We start from the raw sequence: 9,211 nt of genomic DNA on the forward strand, positions 1-9,211 counted from the left end.
AATATGTTGCTTAGGTACATAAGCCAAATGTTTCAGAAGAGTGAAATATTTAAACTAATGTAAGCACAAATTACATGAGGCGGAATCAGACAAAATGTATATACAGTATTTTTGGTGTACCCCAATATACCAAATAAAATTTAAGGAGATTTTAAAAGGCACAAATGGAAGTTAAGTGCCCAACTCCCATTGAATTTTAATAAAATCGGAGTGCCTAACTCCCTCAAATGCCTTTGAAAATCCAGATGAACGCTTACGGAACCTAGTGGAATTCATGTTTCAGTACAAATGGAGACTACAAATATAAGAGAAATTCTGCTTGTGGCTTTAGATAAGTATGAACCACTAACCCATGAAGTACTGTTGTACTAGTGCTACGTAGTTTCCACACCTCCTCCTTCAGTGTTGACAGTAAATAGGAAATGATCAGTTTTAATTATAGGTTTCAGAGTAGCAGCCGTGTTAGTCTGTATCTGCAAAAAGAAAAGGAGTACTTGTGGCACCTTAGAGACTAACAAATTTATTTGAGCATAAGCTTTCGTGAGCTACAGCTCACTTAATCAGGAACGCATCCGATGAAGTGAGCTGTAGCTCATGAAAGCTTATGCTCAAATGAATTTGTTAGATTTAATTATATAATTATTTTAATTTATGTATTTCCAGTAACTCCAGTACCTGACTGCCTAGTTAATATTTGTATAGCACTTTGAACAGGTAAAGCATGGTATAACTGTTTTCATCATCATTAGTTGTCTAGCATAACAGCACCCCATTGTATCAAAACACCAATGGCTTTGCGATGCATAATCAGCTCTCACAAATATCAATGAGAGCTGCTTTTATGAGTTGAGATCATGATATGGCCCTTAATAGTCAATGTTTTCCTGAAGTGATTTGTCGTTTTCTACTCAACAGCAAAGGGTGACTTCCATAAAGCAAAGTATTTTTAAAAGTAAAAGTGAGGCAAAATAATGCATGAACACCTACAGAAACAATGGCATATTTAATATGTGATTACAGTTTTGCCGCAAAAACTAATAAAAAAAAATACCCATATGTCCCACCCAGCACTATCTGGAGAAACTATAGAAGTTAAAGAATATTGTCACAAGTACAGCACGCTCTACTTTGGGTATAAAAATTGGTGCCTAAAAATATGCCTAAAGTTGCCTCCAATGGAAGATGCTAAGTGCTTAGCACTTTTGAAAATTGGGCAGTTATTTAAGCATTTAAATAAGGACTGAGGAGCCTAACTTGTTTAGGAAAATTTTGACTTTTTAGGTACAATCAATATAATTTTTTTAAAAGACTTCAGAAATGAATCGTTATGTCTTACTCAAATAAGTACCATCAATTTAATTATTTGTTTCATCTTGGAAACGGAAGGTAGGCTTTATTACTTTTACATCTCCTACTTAGGTTCTATTTTTTTCCCTCACGAACATTTCTTGTAGCTGTACGTATTTTAACAGGCAGGCTGCTAAAATATTATTCATGTCTTGGTTACCTCAGGAATTGATTTTGGTAATTCACTTTTTATGGCCTTTCTCACGAGGCTATTTCTAGGTTGCAATGTGCCCACAGTCCGGCAGCTTCTATTCTGCCCCTTTTCGGGGTAGCAGGCAATATATTTACCTCTCTTTGATCAGGTCTCCATTGACTCCCGGTTTTAACCCAGATGGTCAAGTATTTTTACGTTAATATCACCAAACAGGCTATGGGTGTGTGCATGTACATCATATCATAAATAGTGATATTATTAAAAAAGTATGATCACACATTCTGGAACACCTTGTTCTGATAAAACATGTCCTGTGGTGTATAACTAATAAGGGGGGGGGGGTGGAATCAAAGTATTTCTCTGATGCTTTTTAATATTCTAATCACAGTGGCGTTGACTTTTCAGGGAACAATTTTAATCTCACTATTTGGCACATCTCTATTTTAAATTAAAGTTGGAAGGTGAAAATGTGTGTCATATTTTGGGCTGCAATAAAGCCAGAGTGCATGACCTGTCTATAATTATTATTTTTCATGGTTCAAATAAGCCAAAGAGACTTGAACGGGAATTCAATGTAACTAGACTTGGAAGCTGAATAGAAAGGTTGCTAGCAGCTACTGTAATGTATATTAGTTCAATTAGTTCATATATTTATGCATGTAGTGATTTGAAATTTGTACAAACATATGCACAAAGGATATTCAGTGGTTCTCAACCAAGGATACGTGTGCCCCTGGGGATATGCAGAGGTATTCCAGGGGGTACATCAACTCATCTAGATATTTGCCTAGTTTTACAAAAGGCTACATAAAAAGTATTAGCGAAGTCAGTACAAACTAAAATTTCATGCAGACAATAACTTGTTTATACTGCACTGTATAATGTAAGTACAGTAAAATGAAATGTAAGTACAGTAAAAGCTGTAAATAAGTACAGTAAAAGTTGTTCTATCCAGCATGTTGGGGAAATGTGGGGTGGGGCGGTAAGTGAAAAATACTGGTTAACTAAGAAGGAGGGAATTTGGATGTAGGAGGAGGTGTGGGTTGCAGGCCCTGAGAGGGAGTTTGGGAGTGGGAGGGGGCTCGGGTTGGCGGCACGGGATGCCAGATCTGGGGGGCACTCACCTCGGGCAGCTCCTCACAAGCGGTGACCTGTCCTGGCCCCTAGGCGCAGGCGCAGCAGGCGGCTCCGCACACTGCCCCCGCCCCGAGTGCTAGCTCCGCAGTTCCCATTGGTTGGGAACTGCGTCCAATGGGAGCTGCGGAGGCGGCACCTGCTGGCAGAGGCAGCGCGCCAACCAGATTATAAACCGGAATTTCAATGAAGATAAGAAATGTCAATTTATAGAGCTTTCCGGGTCGTGAAGTGCCAGAAAAATCAGCTTTTACTGTACAATATTTATATTCCAGTTGACGTATTTTATAATGATAAGCCATTTTTCAGTAGTAAGGTGCTGTGACACTTTTTGTATTTTTATGTCTGATTTTGTAAGCAAATAGTTTTTAGGTAAGGTAAAACTTGGGGGTACACAAGACACATCAGATTCCTGAAAAAGGTACAGTAGTTTGTAAAGGTTGAGAGCCACTTATCTAGATGATTAAAAAGAATGTGCATGTTTTTCTATGTCATTGAGTTGCATAGTTAACATACTCTAGGATTTCAAGGCAGCAGTAATAAATACTTTAAGGTAAAATTCACATGCTGGCCCACTATCAGCCATATGGAGGACAGCAACTGGGCAGGCCAGGGGATGGTTTATGGAATTTATATTTATGTGGATTGGCCCCAACACACTGCACAAGTGATAGGGAGAGAAAGCAACCTTTACTGTAGCTCATAGGCTACAATGGCAGGTTGCCCAGGGTTGGATGAGTATATTTAACTTCCCAGCCTACTTGTAAAAAGCCTGGTTATTTGTTGTTTATGCGGGTAAAGTAATTTCGCCCTTAGTGTGTTCGTGTATGATATTTTGGGCTTTTCCCCCCCAGAATATGATATTCCTTAATTCCTTGGTGTTAGTTTACAAACACTTGCTTTTCCATGGAAACTGCAGTTGTGTCCCGTGCACCTTAGAGCTTTTATCTTCACAAACTTACAGTTGAACATGGACACACAATGAATATAAGACTTACTATTGCTATGTATTGTTCCTTGAGCACCATACATGTGGGTGACACAATACAAACGTAGAAATCCCTGCCCCAAAGGAGCTTCCAGTGAAATCAGCCACAATTAATACAGTGGTCAGGCAAAAACCTCACGTAAGTTAGGGCACAGATTTTCAGACAGTGGGACACACCAAGGAATATTCGGGGGGGGAAAGGAGAGGTGACGCCAGGCGGCTCGAGCTTCAGTCTACTCTGGTGGGGCTCACGCTTCAGCCTGCAAGGGCTTGGAGAGGAAGTACCACCTCCATCCCCTGACTTGCCTCTTTTTGTCTGGGTTGCGGGGAGGCACAACCAAAAATTGTAACTCAAAGAGGGGCCTTAGCTCAAAAAGTTTGAAAACTGCTGAGTCAGGGCAAAAGTAAGCTTTGTTAAATGAAAGATCGTTATCCAGTGGACACTTGTTGAAAGGTGTTGTGGAAGGAGTGAGCTGGAGAGGAAAGAAGAAAGTGTGGCTGATTCCCACACAAGGGGTCAGAGATAATTTCAAGCATAAAGAGGGGCATGGAAAAAAATTAAAGTCAGGAGTTGGAAAAGAGGTAAAATATCACTTCCCAGAATAATAAAATATATCAATCGGCATGTGACCTAGGTCACAGATGAGTTTAGCCCCAGTAGTATTCCCTGTTTGTTGGCGGGGGTTTTCATTGGTTAACAAACTTTATTTTTTTGTCTCGTTGGCAAAGTCTGGTCATCTTTTAACTTTCAATCATGCTTCATCTCTCAGCCCTCTCCCAGTAGACCGCAGGAATATAAAGAGCCTGCATATACCACAAAAAGAGTAACTGTTCTGTTACCCCCAATGCAGTTAAGACATGGGTCTGACTTTTAGCATAGACTCAACCTGTGTCCCAAACTATGTTACAGCCTGTTAAACATGGTTAGATCCCATCAACATTTTAAGTTTGTTTTCACTATGTCTGGGGACAATTCTGTTATAAACAAGGGAGGTTGTAGTGATGATAAGACTTGCTACTGTAAAAGTAATTGCTTGTGGCAAGAAGAACTATGGGTGATCAAACAAAGGAGGCCAAACATCGCAATTTGCAGCTGACAACATGTAGCAATTTGAGATCAAATCACATAGTGGTTCCACCAATATGAAGCATTTTATAAGATTTAAAGACCTCCCAGGATTAGAGTTACTCCTCTTATTAGTATAGAAAGCTTTAAATGTTTTGAGGGGTTTTCAGATGCAGTACAAAATACTGTGCAGAGACAACTGCCTAAGGAAAGCTACGCCTGCATGCTGCTGATCATTGTCTGAATAAAACAAATTAGGGGAAAGTGAGAATGAACATAAACATTGAATATTCCCTAAAAATGATGATAAATGCTTATTAATAGTGCTCACCATTCCTTATTGTTGTGGAAAGGCATTTGTTTCTTTTTCACAAAGAGTTTTCTAAATTACAACGGTAAACTTGGTACCTATAATTTTAAAAAGTGCCAGCATCCTTAGATAAAACACACATTAAATGTTTTCATACCAAACGTGCTTCTAAATTTACAGTCATAACAGATTTGTCTTTCTTTTAATTCCTTTTAAAATGGGGCCAGAAATTTTATTTTCTATATAGAAAGTTCCAGTGGAAAAAAACCATGCCCAACTCTGCAGTCTTTTTTCCCCCTTCAAGGAGGAAAGAGAGCAGTATCAGGCCCATCATGAAAAAAAGATACATGGCTTCCTATATGAACTTGAGCAAGTCCTATCCATTTTACAGGGGGTACTCTAATAGCTAGGTCAGTTACAAGAACAGATAGGCATATCTCAAAAGGTTCTGGCAGTTCAGTTCAGAAAATTACCCTGAATCCATATGCTTATCTGGTTGGCCTCTTGAATCCTCAAAACTGGGCTAGTAATCTCATGAGAACAGACAGACTTTTTTTTTAAATCTAATTTGCTTTACATTCTGCTTCTGATCAGGACCCAAATACTTCATTTTCTAGTGCTGTTCAGAAACCAGGAAGTACACACATGTAATATGGCAGGAAAGTTATCCAGCCTTTATAGATTTTGTACAATTTCCATTTCAATTTGGGGCTAAAATTCAGGAATTATACTCAACTCTGTTAGTCCATCTGTTGACAGCTCTGTCTCAGGGTTCTCTGGTCCTGGTCTATCAGCAGCTTGCTGTATGACCTTGAAGAAGTGCTATCCACTTTACAAGAGTACTGAGAGTCATAATTAATTAATGTTTGTGAAGTGCATTGGTTTGGATGTAAGGCCCTGTAAAGGTATCACCGCTAATAATAAATATTATGAGTCATTGTGCCGCATCCTCTGGTATTCCTGAAGCACAGAGAGGGGAAAGATGATATGCAACGCTAGCATGAAGCACCCATTTGATCACATATCATTTAATGCATATCCTAACCAGGCTATTTACTAACACAGCATCAGGGCTTCACTAAACTATGCTGGTTTGTAACAGCCACACAGGGCAGAATACATAACCCAGGATTGATGTAGAGGAGTGTCTTCCAGTCAAAACCCTCTTTCAGATGGTGTCACCCCCTTTTCCATTAAGCCAGCAACAATGTGGGTGTGTGACCTACATCAACTAACTCTATTACATTAAAGTGATCATTCATACAACTTCAATGGCCAAAATCCTCCAGTGGTTTAGCACAAAGTCTCTGACCCATAATTTCCAGCTTGTGATTAATGCAACACGTATGAAAGTACCTATAGAGAGAGGCAACAGCATTATAATTTGCCCAGCTTTGTTTTCCACACAAACTGCTAGGTATTTTGTGGTTCTCTCCTATCAGTTCCAAATCTATCTGGACGTGATTAATGACATCTTCTAAGAAAAAAGTATTGATCATGATAAAAATATACAGAAGATCTTTTGTAAAAAAATGTTCACACTATTTGGTTGCATATTGATCCCTTGTGTATTATATATGATGCCTCTTTTCATTTTAGTTTCCTTGCTTTGAAAATCAGTTGTGTGAAGATTGAAATTAAATCTGTTAGGGAGCCATAACATAGCCTCCTCTCAAATTAGGTGAGAATGAAGACGCAAAGTATCACTCTACTGCTAGTAAGTACCAAGTGCCATAGCATAGGCATTGTTGATTGCTATACTCTTAGGTAGTTTAAAAGTTCAGTGTTCCCTGAAAAATCTGAATTGTGTGATGGGATAGGTAACCATCCTGTAATCCTTACCCAGTCATTGAAGTAAATGGTAGTGCTGAGAGAGAACATGGTCCAGGAGATGCAGGACTGAGAATCACAAAATCTGGTTAATTCCTGGCTCCAACACTGAGCATCTGTGTGACCCTGGAGGATCCCTATCTCTTATTGATTTATATTATTAGCTCTTTGGGGCAGGGCTGTTGCCTAAATACAGATTAAAGACTGCAGGATTGGATCCATAATTTGGTCTCTCTAGAAAAAGTACCATTTAAATTCATTGCATGTTATAATGCAAAGTGTTGTCAGCTCTATTGCCGGTTTATTTAATGTGGATAATTAAGCTTTGTGCGCCTTTTGGTCCCTACCCCCATCTTGAACTGCTAGGGAAAAAAACAGTACTCCTATTCAGAGTATCTATGGCTGTGTCATGGCCACTTTAACTTTGTCTGACTTTCCCTCACACATAAAGGGAATTACTTTACTTGTTCTTTCCATTTTTTTTTAAGTCCACCATTTATAATAGTAACAGTAATCACCAAGGACACTTAATTTCAGTTAATAACTATTTGGGTTCAGGTCCCTTGACTTAGTCTCATGCACTGGTCTCCTCCAGCTTATCATTAACTGCCAAGGAATGCAATTGCCATTGGTCATTATAGCTTAAATAAAGATCTTTCAGCCATGCAGTCAATGGATGTGTCACTTCCAAGGAGGATGGAATGAAATGGGAAAAGGGGCATTTCAAACCCTGATAATTAATGATACTGCAAGTGTGGGGAATGATAGAATTGTCCTTTTTCTGACACTATAAAGTGTAAATTTATATCAGCAGAATGTGGCTGGCTAATATTATCTCATGGGGAAAGCAAGTGTTTCCTCATATTCTTTATTTAGTTGTTGAGGGGCCTTAGACCTTACACTGACTACAACCAGGAGTTTTACATTAGTTGGGATTGCATGATTTTTGCTGTTCGTCTGAAGAAAGAAAGAAAGAAAAATCCATTCCATCTTCATTGGCCCTCTTTGTGGCTGGAGGAGACTGGAGAATCTTGGAGCCAGTGAGCAGGACTGCTGTACAGCTCCTCATAGTAGATGCCGTTCCATCCTATCAGCTAGAAGAACAGCCACTAGTTGTGCTGGAGTTTGGGGCTACCCGAGTCTGCAAAATCATAGATTCTGTGGTCTCTTTCCTGGCCCACTCTCATTGTTGTCTTTCACGCCCGCCTAAGTGGGTGTATGACTGCTGTATGACTGCTCCCCTCATATTTATGGCATGTAGCCTGCTATGAGAGTTTGCTGGCACTCTGCATCATGGGCTGGATTCACTGCCACTTTTGGTGCTTAAATCTCAGAATCAGACCCCACTGGGATTCACAAAACCCCCCACTCTGCTGTCCCTGGACTCTGTAGGTGCCTAAAATCACTCTGCACCTAAATTTGTGCAGTAGCATTTCCTTGTCTATATTTCAGCCTCTGAACATGTACACTGCAGCCCACACCAGCATCTGGAGGCCTAAGCCCTAGAGCAGGGGTAGGCAACCTATGAGACGCGTGCCAAAGGCAGCACAGAAGCTGATTTTCAGAGGCACTCACACGCCCGGGTCCTGGCCACCGGTCTGGGGGGCTCTGCATTTTAATTTAATTTTAAATGAAGCTTCTTAAACATTTTAAAAACCTGATTTACTTTACATACAACAATAGTTTAGTTATATATTATAGACTTATAGAAAGAGACCTTCTAAAAACATTAAAATGTATTACTGGCACGCAAAACCTTAAATTAGAGTGAATAAATGAAGACCTGGCACACCGCTTCTGAAAGGTTGCCAATCCCCTGCCCTAGAGCAATTCATGTACTGAGGAAAATAGGCGTTCCTTTGCCTAACTCACCAAGGGTTTCCTGTCCAGTAAGCATGCTCTGACTTCACCTACCAGATCAGGCCCCTATAAGTGAACTTACACACAGAGGCTTAGCAGTGAAGGGAGGACCTCCCTCAGAACCTTTAACTCAGTGGTTAGGGTATTCATCTGATGTGGGAGACCCCCAATTCAAGTCTCCCCCTCATCTGAGGAGGAGAAGATATTTGAATGGGGATCTACCTCCTTTCACTGAGTGTCTTAGCCAATGGACCATGGGATATGCGGATGTGGGACCCTCTCAGTCTCTCCTATTGAAGCTGTGAACACATAAGGAAAGAATCATGGGGGAGTGGAAAAGAGAGGAGAGCAAGAGTATGACACTGAAACCTGATGGCTAGAGCACTCCCCTGGGAAGCAGGAGACCAAAGATCAAGTCCCTCTGTTCCAGTTTTTTTAATTTATTATCCACAGTTGAACAGCTTCAGCAGGAGAGACTGAGGGAGCCCACATAAGACTAAACCATACCTAATGTTAGGTTAC

This window comes from Eretmochelys imbricata, chromosome 7 (assembly GCF_965152235.1).
Source record: "Eretmochelys imbricata isolate rEreImb1 chromosome 7, rEreImb1.hap1, whole genome shotgun sequence".
NCBI lineage: Eukaryota > Metazoa > Chordata > Testudines > Cheloniidae > Eretmochelys > Eretmochelys imbricata.